Genomic DNA, 13,700 nt, shown 5'->3' with positions numbered 1-13,700 from the left:
ATCAATGGTGGAATGAGGAATGTGATAAAGCATTTGAAAATAGACACCAAGCATGGTTAAATCATCAAAGCCAGAAAACAGAGAAATCACATGAAGAATTGACTAAACAAAGAAAACTCAAAAAACAATCAGAAGTACTAAAAGACAATATCAAAATAGCATTATTCAACAAATAGAAATAGATCATAAAAAGACAAATTCAAGGGATTATTATAAAATATTTAGTAAACAACTTCAAAAATATGAACCACCAACACTCATGCTAAAAGATACAACTGGAAAAATAGCACACAACAATAAAGATAATGCCCAAATGCTAGCAGATGCATTCGATCAACTACTGAATGGTGAAGAACCCAAAGAACGGCTTCATATCAACACAGAAACGCCCATTAAAACTTCAACAGAATACATTGGTCCACCAAACATTAATGAAGTAAATGAAGCCATTAAAGAATTGAAAAATTATAAAGCTAGTGGCGAAGACCAAACATTTGCCGCGCTGTGGAAAAATGCATCAGAATCAAGTAAAGAATCACTTCACCAAAGTTTAATTAAAATCTGGAATGCTGAAACATTGCCAGAACATTGGACAACAGCAGTAATACACCCTCTACACAAGAAAAGACATAGAACTAATCCGGACAACTATAGAGGAATCTCTCTCTTGGATTGTACATATAAAATATTTTCTAGAATAATTTATAATCGATGCAAAGGTGATATGGAAAAAGAATTAGGGGATTACCAAGGAGGATTTCGACCATGGCGCAGCTGTCCGGAACAAATCATAACACTAAAATTGGTAATGGATATTTACAAAAGAAGACAGAAACAAATGATTATAACTTTCGTGGACTTTAAAAAAGCATATGATAGTATTCACAGATCTTCAATGTTGAAAATACTACGAAATCTTGGATTACATCCTAAACTAGTGAAGATGATAAGTTTAACTTTAACAAATACTAAATCAAAGGTGAAGTTCAGAAGTGAAATGTCTGAACCCTTCACAATTAAAACAGGATTAAGACAAGGTGATGTATTATCACCCCTTCTGTTCAACTGTAATCTGGAATATTTAATGAGATAATGGTATAAAGAAAATAAAAATATATAAAAATTGGGTACAATAAAGACAAAATTATCCTAAATTGTTTGGGATTTGCAGATGATCTGGCACTACTAGCCAACAACACTGAAGAGGCTAGGGATCAACTCACAAATCTCCAAAATATTGCAGGAAAAGTAGGATTAACAATTTCATTTGAAAAAACAAAAATAATGGCAACAGAACCCCTTGTAATAAATAGTGTACAGATGTGTGGGACTGATATAGAAATTGTAAAACAATTTAAGTACCTTGGAGAAAATATAACCTATAACTTAAATGGAAAAAATTTCCTGGGCAGAGAGAACTAATAAATTATCAAGAGCCCAAAAAGTATCCAGAAACATATACAACAAAAAATGTTTGTCAATAAATACAAATTTAAAACATTACAAGACTGTTGTCCAACCAGAAATAACCTATGGAAGTGAAACCCTATTTAAGCTAAATCAAAAGAACAACACAGACAAAATTCTAAAAATAGAAAGAAGAATAATAAGGACATGAATCAATAAAAAGTACCAAAAAGCACAATAATTATATATATATATATATATATATATATATATATATATATATATATATATATATATATATATATATATGGAAAAAAGAACACATAGACACCGGTGTGTCAGACCCACCATACTTGCTCAGGACACTGCGAGAGGGCTGTACAAGCAATGATCACACGCACGGCACAGCGGACACACCAGGAACCGCGGTGTTGGCCGTCGAATGGCGCTAGCTGCACAGCATTTGTGCACCGCCGCCGTCAGTGTCAGCCAGTTTGCCGTGGCATACGGAGCTCCATCGCAGTCTTTAACACTGGTAGCATGCCGCGACAGTGTGGACATGAACCGTATGTGCAGTTGACGGTCTTTGAGCGAGGGCGTATAGTGGGCATGCGGGAAGCCGGGTGGACGTACCGCCGAATTGCTCCACACGTGGGGCGTGAGGTCTCCACAGTACATCGATGTTGTCGCCAGTGGTCGGCGGAAGGTGCACGTGCCCGTCGACCTGGGACCGGACCGCAGCGACGCACGGATGCACGCCAAGACCGTAGGATCCTACGCAGTGCCGTAGGGGACCGCACCGCCACTTCCCAGCAAATTAGGGACACTGTTGCTCCTGGGGTATCGGCGAGGACCATTCGCAACCGTCTCCATGAAGCTGGGCTACGGTCCCGCACACCGTTGGGCCGTCTTCCGCTCACGCCCCAACATCGTGCAGCCCGCCTCCAGTGGTGTCGCGACAGGCGTGAATGGAGGGACGAATGGAGACGTATCGTCTTCAGCGATGAGAGTCGCTTCTGCCTTGGTGCCAATGATGGTCGTATGCGTGTTTGACGCCGTGCAGGTGAGCGTCACAATCAGGACTGCATACGACCGAGGCACACAGGGCCAACACCCGGCATCATGGTGTGGGGAGCGATCTCGTACACTGGCCGTACACCTCTGGTGATCGTCGAGGGGACACTGAATAGTGCACGGTACATCCAAACCGTCATCGAACCCATCGTTCTACCATTCCTAGACCGGCTAGGGAACTTGCTGTTCCAACAGGACAATGCACGTCCGCATGTATCCCGTGCCACCCAACGTGCTCTAGAAGGTGTAAGTCAACTACCCTGGTCAGCAAGATCTCCCGATCTGTCCCCAATTGAGCATGTTTGGGACTGGATGAAGCGTCGTCTCACGCGGTCTGCACGTCCAGCACGAACGCTGGTCCAACTGAGGCGCCAGGTGGAAATGGCATGGCAAGCCGTTCCACAGGACTACATCCAGTATCTCTACGATCGTCTCCATGGGAGAATTGCATTGCTGCGAAAGGTGGATATACACTGTACTAGTGCCGACATTATGCATGCTCTGTTGCCTGTGTCTATGTGCCTGTGGTTCTGTCAGTGTGATCATGTGATGTATCTGACCCCAGGAATGTGTCAATAAAGTTTCCCCTTCCTGGGACAATGAATTCACGGTGTTCTTATTTCAATTTTTAGTATATATATATATATATATATATATATATATATATATATATATATATATATATATATATATATGGGTTTATGTCGCTTTGTAATTGGTTTGTTTTGCAAATATTATTTGTATTTTTATGCTGGGTCTTGCCTAGGGAAGCCTATGCTATCGAACGATTACATCGATAGGTCGTGTGGAGAACCAAAATGTTTAGGATCTTCGGTAGCGTTAACTCTGCCGCATGGAGTGCGGCAGAGCAGAGTCTGGCTGGAGTCGGGCGGTGGAGCAGGTGTGTTGAGTGATGCTCCCGCGAGTTGCCGCGCTTTCGGGGTTTGGCTGCATGTAATTGCTTCCGACTTTCTATGATAGTTTCTGGCACGACAATAAGTGGGTGTCGCCACCTCCTCGATTGACGACTTCAAACCTTCAATCAACCAACAAGGAAGACTGAAAGCACGTTAAGTTTTAGAACTGTATGGCAGACCTCAGCTTTTCAAACCTTTCCATTTGCATCACTAAAATACAGCAACTTAGCATGAACCTTTGTTGCTCATTATCCCAATTGCATTACCAAGCGGGGTCCCTTCCTTTTCTGAAATGAACCCGAGTGTCGTTGAAATTCAAACGCCATCATTAAAGTAATATCATTCCATTTCACTGCTTTAATTTGAAAGCTCAGTTAAAGTATTCATAGCTGGCTACAATAAGCAAACAGATCTATATTTAGATTACACAAGCACAAATTAAGAGCGCGAGTTTTGTTACCATATTTTAGCTTACCTGTGACAGCAGCTCAGCTTGGTACAAACAAAATTTAACTATTGGTAATTGTTCAAAATCATTTCATTCGAGTTCAAAGTTAAATCTCTTATTTCTAAATTGCGTAGATTCAAGTTGCTTTTGCGATGATTGTTGAGGTAGCTCGAGACTAACCTTATTTTATATAATTTCGTAGTGCTTCAGAAACAAAGTTCACTATTAATTTCAGTCACTAAATTAAATTTCAATTTTCCGGTTTTATTAATTCTTATGGTAAATTAAGTCAGAGTGTAGCGAAATTTATTACTTCTGACAAACATTCAGTTTTCACACAACACGTGTCAACCTTTAATTGCCACACTTTTAGTGCTAATTATATGTGCATTAACCTTTCTTTTTCAGTTATTCTAGTAGTTGTCCGTAGGACTGGCGATCGTAATTTTCCCCAATTCCCAACTATCTAATTAACACCAGTTAATTGTTAACGTAACGACCTCACATTTACTTTCTTTATTAACTTTATCCTTTTTCAAAATTAATTTCCACCAATTTCATTTGCATTTTTCCTTTCATTTAGATGTAACCCTTCCTTCCTCTTTACCGACAGATTAACTTCGGTGACGATTGCTTTTCCCAAATTTCCATTAGGTACACGCGGTTTAATTTTTCACTGTCATTAAGATCGATAAGTGAGGGGGAGGTTACAAGCAGTCGCTCCATATCAGACTGCAAACGTGTATTGTCGCTGCCGGTTGTCATCTTGGACACTACCTATTATTTCAATTGTCTCGTTACTGGTTGGAATCCACGTAACTAATGTATGCGCTTATGCTGTCCCTTTGTGTGTGCTACCACAGGTATTGTACTACTTCTCGTGTGGGAACTTTTCAAAACACAATATCTCGTAAACGACTCGCACTAGAATCATGCAATAAACACCGCTGACATTCTACTTTTAGTTTTGCCAAAGGCATTGTTCCGTTTAAAAAAATGTAAGCTTGCACAAAGAAATACATGTTCTAAGTATTGTTACAATCTGTTCACTAGCTAAAAACACGAGCGCCTGACTACCAATCCATTCTGTGAAAACCACACATCAATTGCACTATCCACTTCCGCAATGTTAGCGGTGCAAGTTTATGTGATTCACTCTGTATAACTAAAATAGCTAAAAATGCAACTTTGAAATATTTAACGTTAGTCTAATAAAAATGGCGAATAACGCATTTTGTGTTATTACATTAACATTCAGCGTAACGCAAACCACAAAATATAAACCATTTTCGTTAAAAAATGTTTTCTATCAGTGCTCTGTTTAATGTGACAATACCATTTCCGAAGAAAGAAACGGATCTGTACAACTCTTAACGTACCGTGTACTCAGTAATCTGAAGCAATGGTATTTCTTTCCAGCTGTTGCAAAGAGTTATTGCGATCCGTTATGAGCTACTGTATTTTCGGTATGTCCTTACACAAGTTCCGCTTTAATCGTCCTAAGCATCCTTAATTTACCATTTCAAAGCGTGACAACTAGGAAACTATTGGAGATCGAGGATCTGCGTTTGTCTTGAAAACATTTAGCAGCTCCCAAAGTTTTTTTTCCTTTGTCCTTTGTTGCAGATTTGACTTGGAGCGCACCAGAATGATGACAGATCAGATACGCAGCATCAAAATCTTTGAGAACAGTATTGCAAAATTGTCGATGTCAGTATGGGAGAGCACCACCGTTAAAAACAAGCATAATGAGGTGGTCCAAAAACTTTAAAGTGATTGGCAGCGTTAAAGATCTTCCCCGACGTGGACATCCCCCTGTGTCTGAAACACGTGTTGACACAGTGGAAGCTGCATTTCAGCGCAGTCCCCAGCAGTCAGTTCGTAGACCATCATGTGAACTGCAGGAACTAATATCAGTCGCCCATGTACGGGTCGTGATGGTCCAACCACAAGGCCCCCTGCGCTCTCCCGATGTCACTCCGCTAGACTTATTTTTGTGACGCGGAGGAAGTGTACACAACACACAATACCAGTCAATAACACTAATGCCCCTCGTGCACGAATAAATGAAGCAATCAGAACTTTTGAGGTTGCAATGGTGACTCGTATCTGGACAGAACTCGCATATTGCCTTGATGTTCTTCTAGCGACGATTAGGGGCACACGATCAAATTCTGATATAACAGTGGAAAGCTTTGGGAGCTGTATATTTTAAAACAATTCAAGCTACTTTTTTCAGATGATAGTTCTTTATGGACACTCTACAGTTGTGGCTCCGAAATACCTGCCCTGTGCCCACACTTTTTCTGAAGACTGCGTCGCACAATCTTCTGTTTCCTGAGCTTTGAGTTTTGGGATGCCAGTACACAAGGTTCCTAACAGCGTCCTACTATCCATTGTAGGCAACGAAGTGAAACTGGAGGTTTTGTTCAAATTTTGTTTGGCCTCCTTTCCTGCTGGGGACCAAACAGGTGCGTCTAACCTAATTGTCTTCTTTTGACAACATTTCAAAGGTCGTTAAATTGAGAATTCAACATACAACTTTTTTTTTAAAAAAAAAAGGTCTAGATTTTTGAGGTGAGGGTACAAAATGTGTAGCTACGGAAATATAGCTGAGTGACGTCTACGTCAACTGCCGAAATGTCGACAGGTGAACACCCTCCATTTATAAGGCACAAATGCAACGCCGACCAAGGAACATAATACTACACATGCGGAAAGATAACACACCCACCGTAAGCGAATAGTCCAATGGCATAACCAAAGGTGATCAACGGAGATTTTTGCTTAAATTCTGTTTGAAATCCCACTCTTCTCTGAACAAACTACAAAGGGACAGAGTTATGCTAGTTCCTCACCTGTTGTTGTTGTTGTTGTGGTCTTCAGTCCTGAGACTGGTTTGATGCAGCTCTCCATGCTACGCTATCCTGTGCAAACTTCTTCTCCTCCCAGTACCTACTGCAACCTACATCCTTCTGAATCTGCTTAGTGTACTCACCTCTTGGTCTCCCTCTACGATTTTTACCTTCCACGCTGCCCTCAAATACTAAATTGGTGATCCCTTGATGCCTCAGAACATGCCCTACCAACCGATACCTTCTTCTTGTCAAGTTGTGCTACAAACTCCTCTTCTCCCAATTCTATTCAATACCTCCTCATTAGTTATGTGATCTACCCATCTAATCTTCAGCATTCTTCTGTAGCACCACATTTCGAAAGCTTCTATTCTCTTCTTGTCTAAGCCGAAAGCTTCTATTCTCTTCTTGTCTAAACTATTTATCGTCCACGTTTCACTTCCATACATGGCTACACTCCATACAAATACTTTCAGAAACGACTTCCTGACACTTAAACCTATACTCGATGTTAGGAAATTTCTCTTCTTCAGAAACGCTTTCCTTACCATTGCCAGTCTACATTTTATATCCTCTCTACTTCGATCATCATCGGTTATTTTGCTCCCCAAATAACAAAACTCATTTACTACTTTAAGCGTCTCACTTCCACAGGTACCCATCATAATAAAATCCTCTCTGTTCCACTGCATCGCTCAGTCACCTTCTCCAAGTCCTTTACAGTAGCGGGAGCCCGAATCTGGAATAACCTCCCTCGTTATGTTAGAGAACTTAAAAACATGTCCGGCTTCAAAAAACAGTTAATGACGTATCTAATTAAGCAATAGTAATGCCTTCCTCTGTACATGAATGCACTTCACCTCGACCGAGCGAGGTGGCGCAGTGGTTAGCACACTGGACTCGCATTCGGGAGGATGACGGTTCAATCCCGCGTCCGGCCATCCTGATTTAGGTTTTCCGTGATTTCCCTAAATCGCTCCAGGCAAATGCCGAGATGGTTCCTTTGAAAGGGCACGGCCGACTTCCTTCCCCGTCCTTCCTTAATCCGATGAGACCGATGTCCTCGCTGTTTGGTCTCTTCCCCCCAAACAACCCAACCCCAGCCCCACTTCACCTCATTACTCCCCTCTTTCCCCCTCCTTAAATCACTCTTCCCCGCCGGCCGCGGTGGTCTCGCGGTTCTAGGCGCGCAGTCCGGAACCGTGCGACTGCTACGGTCGCAGGTTCGAATCCTGCCTCGGGCATGGATGTGTGTGATGTCCTTAGGTTAGTTAGGTTTAAGTAGTTCTAAGTTCTAGGGGACTAATGACCACAGCAGTTGAGTCCCATAGTGCTCAGAGCCATTTGACCACTCTTCCCCAAAACTCGTTATACTAGTAAACATCTACTTTACACACCAAGATATTAATGTACATCTGCACAAATCTTCATTACTATTGCCAATTTTTCCCATGTCTAACATTATTATTTGATTTTTACTGTTATTATTATTGATTTTATCATAATTTGTATGTATAGCACCTGATGTAAAAATACTGCCAGCATTTACTTTATTAGGTCTTAGTCATTACTCTTTATTCATATTGTCACTAGATTAATCTATTTTTTCTTATTTAAACTACTGTAACTCTCATGTGTGAAATGCTGGTGTGTGAAACACTGGTCCGACGTAAGAGAGGGCCTGATGGCCTTAATTTGATCAGGTTAAATAAATAAATAAATAATCTAATTCCCTCAGCATCACCAGATTTAATTCGACTACATTCCATTATCCTCGTTGTGCTTTTGTTGATGTTCATCTTATATCCTCCTTTCAAGACACTGTCCACTCCGTTCAGCTGCTCTTCCAGGTCCTTTGCTGTCTCTGTAAATAGCCACAACGGAGGGGTATCAGTTGAGAAGCCAGACAAACGTGTGGTTCCTGAAGAGGGGCAGCAGCCTTTTCAGTAGATGCAGGGGAAACAGTCTCGACGGTTGACTGATATGGCCTTGTAACACTAACCAAAACGGCCTTGCTGCACTGGTACTGCGAACGGCTGAAAGCAAGGGGAAACTACAGCCGTAATTTTTCCCTAGGGCATGCAGCTTTACTTTACTGTTGGTAAATAATATAGTGAATATTGATTCCATTATTTGATCATGGAGAAAGGACGATTCCAAGAAGAATTTGTGCAAAAATCTCCGTCTCTATTTATAAAGTCATTTGCCAATTTAATCTACTTCCCTACCAACAATTTCCCAATGGCAGGAAGGACTCGGGACACTCTATGTTGTGAAACTCCGTAGGACGACGGTACCAAGGTAATGTTCTTTAAAGACAGATTTATGCTGTGCGTATGACGCTTATGCTCAATACACTGATCCTATACGGTTCTGTTGGACTAACGCATACATGACGTGCACAGCTGCATAGAATAAGATAGACACCCAACTTACTCAGAAAAGCTCATGCTTTACAGACGCTAAAAGGACTCTAATCTTAGATTGCGGTCGAGAAACACACTTGATACAGTTTTTCTACAGAAACCGACGAATCATGCTGAAAACACTACCTGTGTAACACAAAAGGCCAAAGACTTAGTGCTATCTGGTTAATTACATCATTGGCTCTGTTCACGCTTGGTCGTCTGACCTATCTTCCACTCTAACCATTCTTCCGAAAGGTGGGATAACTTGGGTTACAAACTATCAGGGTCTGACATAATGTGGGCCCTATGAACCAAGGTATAAGTCACCCTTCACGATGAACGAGTGGTAACAACTGTTATCCTTAAAATGCGAGTCGGAGTTGTTGCTTCCTATAAACGGCATCTTCCAATGTACCATCAGTCTTTCTCCTAACCAATTCATGAAGGAGGGGAAGGTATCCATCCTTTCACACCTCCACAATGAAGCGGATACTGGAGTAGATTGAATTCGTATGTTCTAAGAAGTTGTTCAAGTTCTCGTTGCCATAAGGGAAAATCACGAATGTATCATCCCCATAAGCAAAAAAGCACGCAGCTTTAAACGCCGCCGACTCCAGGCCAGATTCTTCGAAATTTTCCTTAAAGAGACCAGAGCTCCCCATCGTGACTCCATCTATCTGCTCACAGGAACGGATACTGAACAAAATGTAAGTGGATGACAGATCGAAATACACTACTGAAAATTGAAATAAGAACACCGTGAATTCATTGTCCCAGGAAAGGGAAACTTTATTGACACATTCCTGGGGTCAGATACATCACATGATCACACTGACAGAACCACAGGCACATAGACACAGGCAACAGAGCATGCACAATGTCGGCACTAGTACAGTGTATATCCACCTTTCGCAGCAATGCAATTCTCCCATGGAGACGATCGTAGAGATGCTGGATGTAGTCCTGTGGAACGGCTTGCCATGCCATTTCCACCTGGCGCCTCAGTTGGACCAGCGTTCGTACTGGACGTGCAGACCGCGTGAGATGACGCTTCATCCAGTCCCAAACATGCTCAATGGGGGACAGATCCGGAGATCTTGCTGGCCAGGGTAGTTGACTTACACCTTCTAGAGCACGTTGGGTGGCACGGGATACATGCGGACGTGTATTGTCCTGTTGGAACAGCAAGTTCCCTTGCCGGTCTAGGAATGGTAGAACGATGGGTTCGATGACGGTTTGGATGTACCGTGCACTATTCAGTGTCCCCTCGACGATCACCAGAGGTGTACGGCCAGTGTAGGAGATCGCTCGCCACACCATGATGCCGGGTGTTGGCCCTGTGTGCCTCGGTCGTATGCAGTCCTGATTGTGGCGCTCACCTGCACGGCGTCAAACACGCATACGACTATCATTGGCACCAAGGCAGAAGCGACTCTCATCGCTGAAGACGACACGTCTCCATTCGTCCCTCCATTCACGCCTGTCGCGACACCACTGGAGGCGGGCTGCACGATGTTGGGGCGTGAGCGGAAGACGGCCCAACGGTGTGCGGGACCGTAGCCCAGCTTCATGGAGACGGTTGCGAATGGTCCTCGCCGATACCCCAGGAGCAACAGTGTCCCTAATTTGCTGGGAAGTGGTGGTGCGGTCTCCTACGGCACTGCGTAGGATCCTACGGTCTTGGCGTGCATCCGTGCGTCGCTGCGGTCCGGTCCCAGGTCGACTGGCACGTGCACCTTCCGCTGATCACTGGCGACAACATCGATGTACTGTGGAGACCTCACACCCCACGTGTTGAGCAATTCGGCGGTACGTCCACCCGGCCTCCCGCATGCCCACTATACGCCCTCGCTCAAAGTCCGTCAACTGCACATACGGTTCACGTCCACGCTGTAGCGGCATGCTAACAGTGTTAAAGACTGCGATGGAGCTCCGTATGCCACGGCAAACTGGCTGACACTGACGGCGGCGGTGCACAAATGCTGCGCAGCTAGCGCCATTCGACGGCCAACACCGCGGTTCCTGGTGTGTCCGCTGTGCCGTGCGTGTGATCATTGCTTGTACAGCCCTCTCGCAGTGTCCTGAGCAAGTATGGTGGGTCTGACACACCGGTGTCAATGTGTTCTTTTTTCCATTTCTAGGAGTGTAGGTTAGTTAAATCAACACCAAACGTAACCTCGATTAACCGTAACGAATCAAACAGCGGAACGCGAATAAAGCGAGACAAATTACATCAAAACTTACTAATATACCAGAGTCACTCGGATTTTTGATCGTTATAAGAAATCCGTCGAGTTCTTAATGCGATGTACACTCGAATCTGCTAGTGAACTCAACAGAGTACCAAGGTGTTTTGCTTCACGTTGCGCCGGAATGGTAAAGAAAATTGCCTGTCAAATGATGAGATTTGTCGTTAGGAAACGTGAAGGCACGAGAGAGGCAGTTCTGATGCTGCGCTTGATAATGGAAGTAAGACTTAACCAAAGACATGTTCATAGGATTCGACAATGTAAAACTGTGCCAGATGTTCGAAATATGTGTAAGCTATAGAGAACGACAGATAACCCGGTATCCACAAGAACCAAATGGTATCGGTAACAATTTGAATAACTAATTTCTGATAATATACGTATTAATTAGACCATAGTACTCGTGTGTAAGTGAATCATGACTCTGAAAGATCTGTAAAAGCAGGGAATCGAAGCTCTTAAGACGAGGTGTTGTTCGTGGAACTCGATAATTACGACTTATAAAATATGGATTGAGTAGGTTCTCTGCAGAGCTGGCTGAGAAAGGAACGCAGGGAGAACACTGATAAAAAAAGAGAGGACAAGGTGATGGGACATCTGATGCGACATTAGGAAATAATACTCATGCTTTTAGAAGAAATTTGGAGATTCTAAATACTGCAGGGAAAGACAGAGACTGAATGTATCCAAGAAATAGTTGAGGATTTAGGGTACAATTGCTACACTGAAATGAAGAGGTTGACGCAGGAGAAGAATTCGTGGCGGAGCACATCAAACCAGACACAAGACTGATGACTCAAAGGAAAAGGTCCCTTGCTACAATATATTTTTCTTCAGGGGGTTTCTAGTCTGCTTCTCAACTCTTTTTTTCGGGTCAGCACTGTGTCTGTGATACGATAGATCAGATAGTAAACATAATCCTGCTTGTCCAACATGTCAGCAGCTAAGATAAAGATATCGGCACCCACTTCCATTGACTGCAATGCACGCCAAGTCAACACACGACGTGCTTCTCTTCTAACCTCCTCGGCAGCCTCTGGATGTACTTTAAAAATGGCCTTTTCGCCACACCTAATGAAATAAACAATTGGAAAACGTCTTGGGCGTTGGTGCAAAGTTCAAACTCTTCCCTAATATGGATCAAGCTGCGTCGTCCAAAGATTTCTTCGTGGAATTCATCACAAAACGTCCAAACTTAGGATAGCACATCTAGCCACGGTAATATTCAAAGGCTGTGCATTGAGAGAATGCGACCAAGAAGCACCGTCCAGCCAGCCCCGACAGTCGTTTTGCTCAAATCACTCAGCAAGGCCCAATTGGGCTGATATGGGGTACTAAAAACGTTCGTATCGTTGATCACGTTCTTGTTTAGCATCCAGTTTTGCAGTTGCTTTATCTCAGTTTTATTAGCCGTCATTAACGCCAGATTATAAAAAAAGGGCAGACATGAACGTCAACAAGTCTTGTGGCTCTATGTCGTTCTGTTCAGAATAAAGAAATGGGAGCAATAAAAGCTGAAAGAAAGTTTGGAGTAACAACTTCAATCGTTCGACGCCGTGGACCATCACCGAATCGTACCAGGCTTCCAATACCTAGAGCTTACGATACAAACAAGAGCGAAATGTTTCCTAAAATCTGTAACACAGAAAGTAATGCAAGCAATTATGGCAATTGACGAAATTGAACACATCAGATCCTCAGCCTAATGGGGGCAATGCCATTATTCAAAGCCAAGAAATCGTCAGTACTGACGTACGGCGTAGTAAACATCTGACCACATCTCAAAGAAAGAAAGAAAAAAAAAAACGAGTAACACTAGAATGCGATCGGAGCATCCATAACTAAGCTATCCAGATTTTGCACGTCTTTCAGATTACATTGGTTTTGATTTCTGTCCGAAACACATTTTGCTGTTTAGTTTAACACTGGTAATGTAAGTTCTTCGGTTACGTTTTCATCTTCCTTATAGCTCGTGAAAATCAATATCTAATTTTCATTCAGTCAACTAAAGTTAGGAGTGAATTATATCAACGCTTTTCCACTCATAAACCAATGTTTCAGGAATTAATAATAACACGATGTGATCTTCTATCTATTTTATCTGATGCGAATGTAAAGGCATATGCTCCGCTCAATTTTATTTACGCATGAAGTATGTTATTCTGTATTCGAATATTGACCATTACATTATGTCCAAGCATACAGATTTGTTAGCCTCTTCCTTTGGTGACTGCTTAATTTTTTTCACGTGTTGAACACCAATATATGTGTTCATGTTCTTGGAACGTACTCATTCTATTTTAATTGTTCAAAAATGGTTCAAATGGCTCTGAGCACTATGG

Source organism: Schistocerca gregaria, chromosome 2 (genome assembly GCF_023897955.1).
Source record: "Schistocerca gregaria isolate iqSchGreg1 chromosome 2, iqSchGreg1.2, whole genome shotgun sequence".
Taxonomy (NCBI): Eukaryota; Metazoa; Arthropoda; class Insecta; order Orthoptera; family Acrididae; genus Schistocerca; species Schistocerca gregaria.
The sequence above is the reverse complement of the archived record's forward strand: the minus strand, read 5'-3'. Positions refer to the sequence as shown.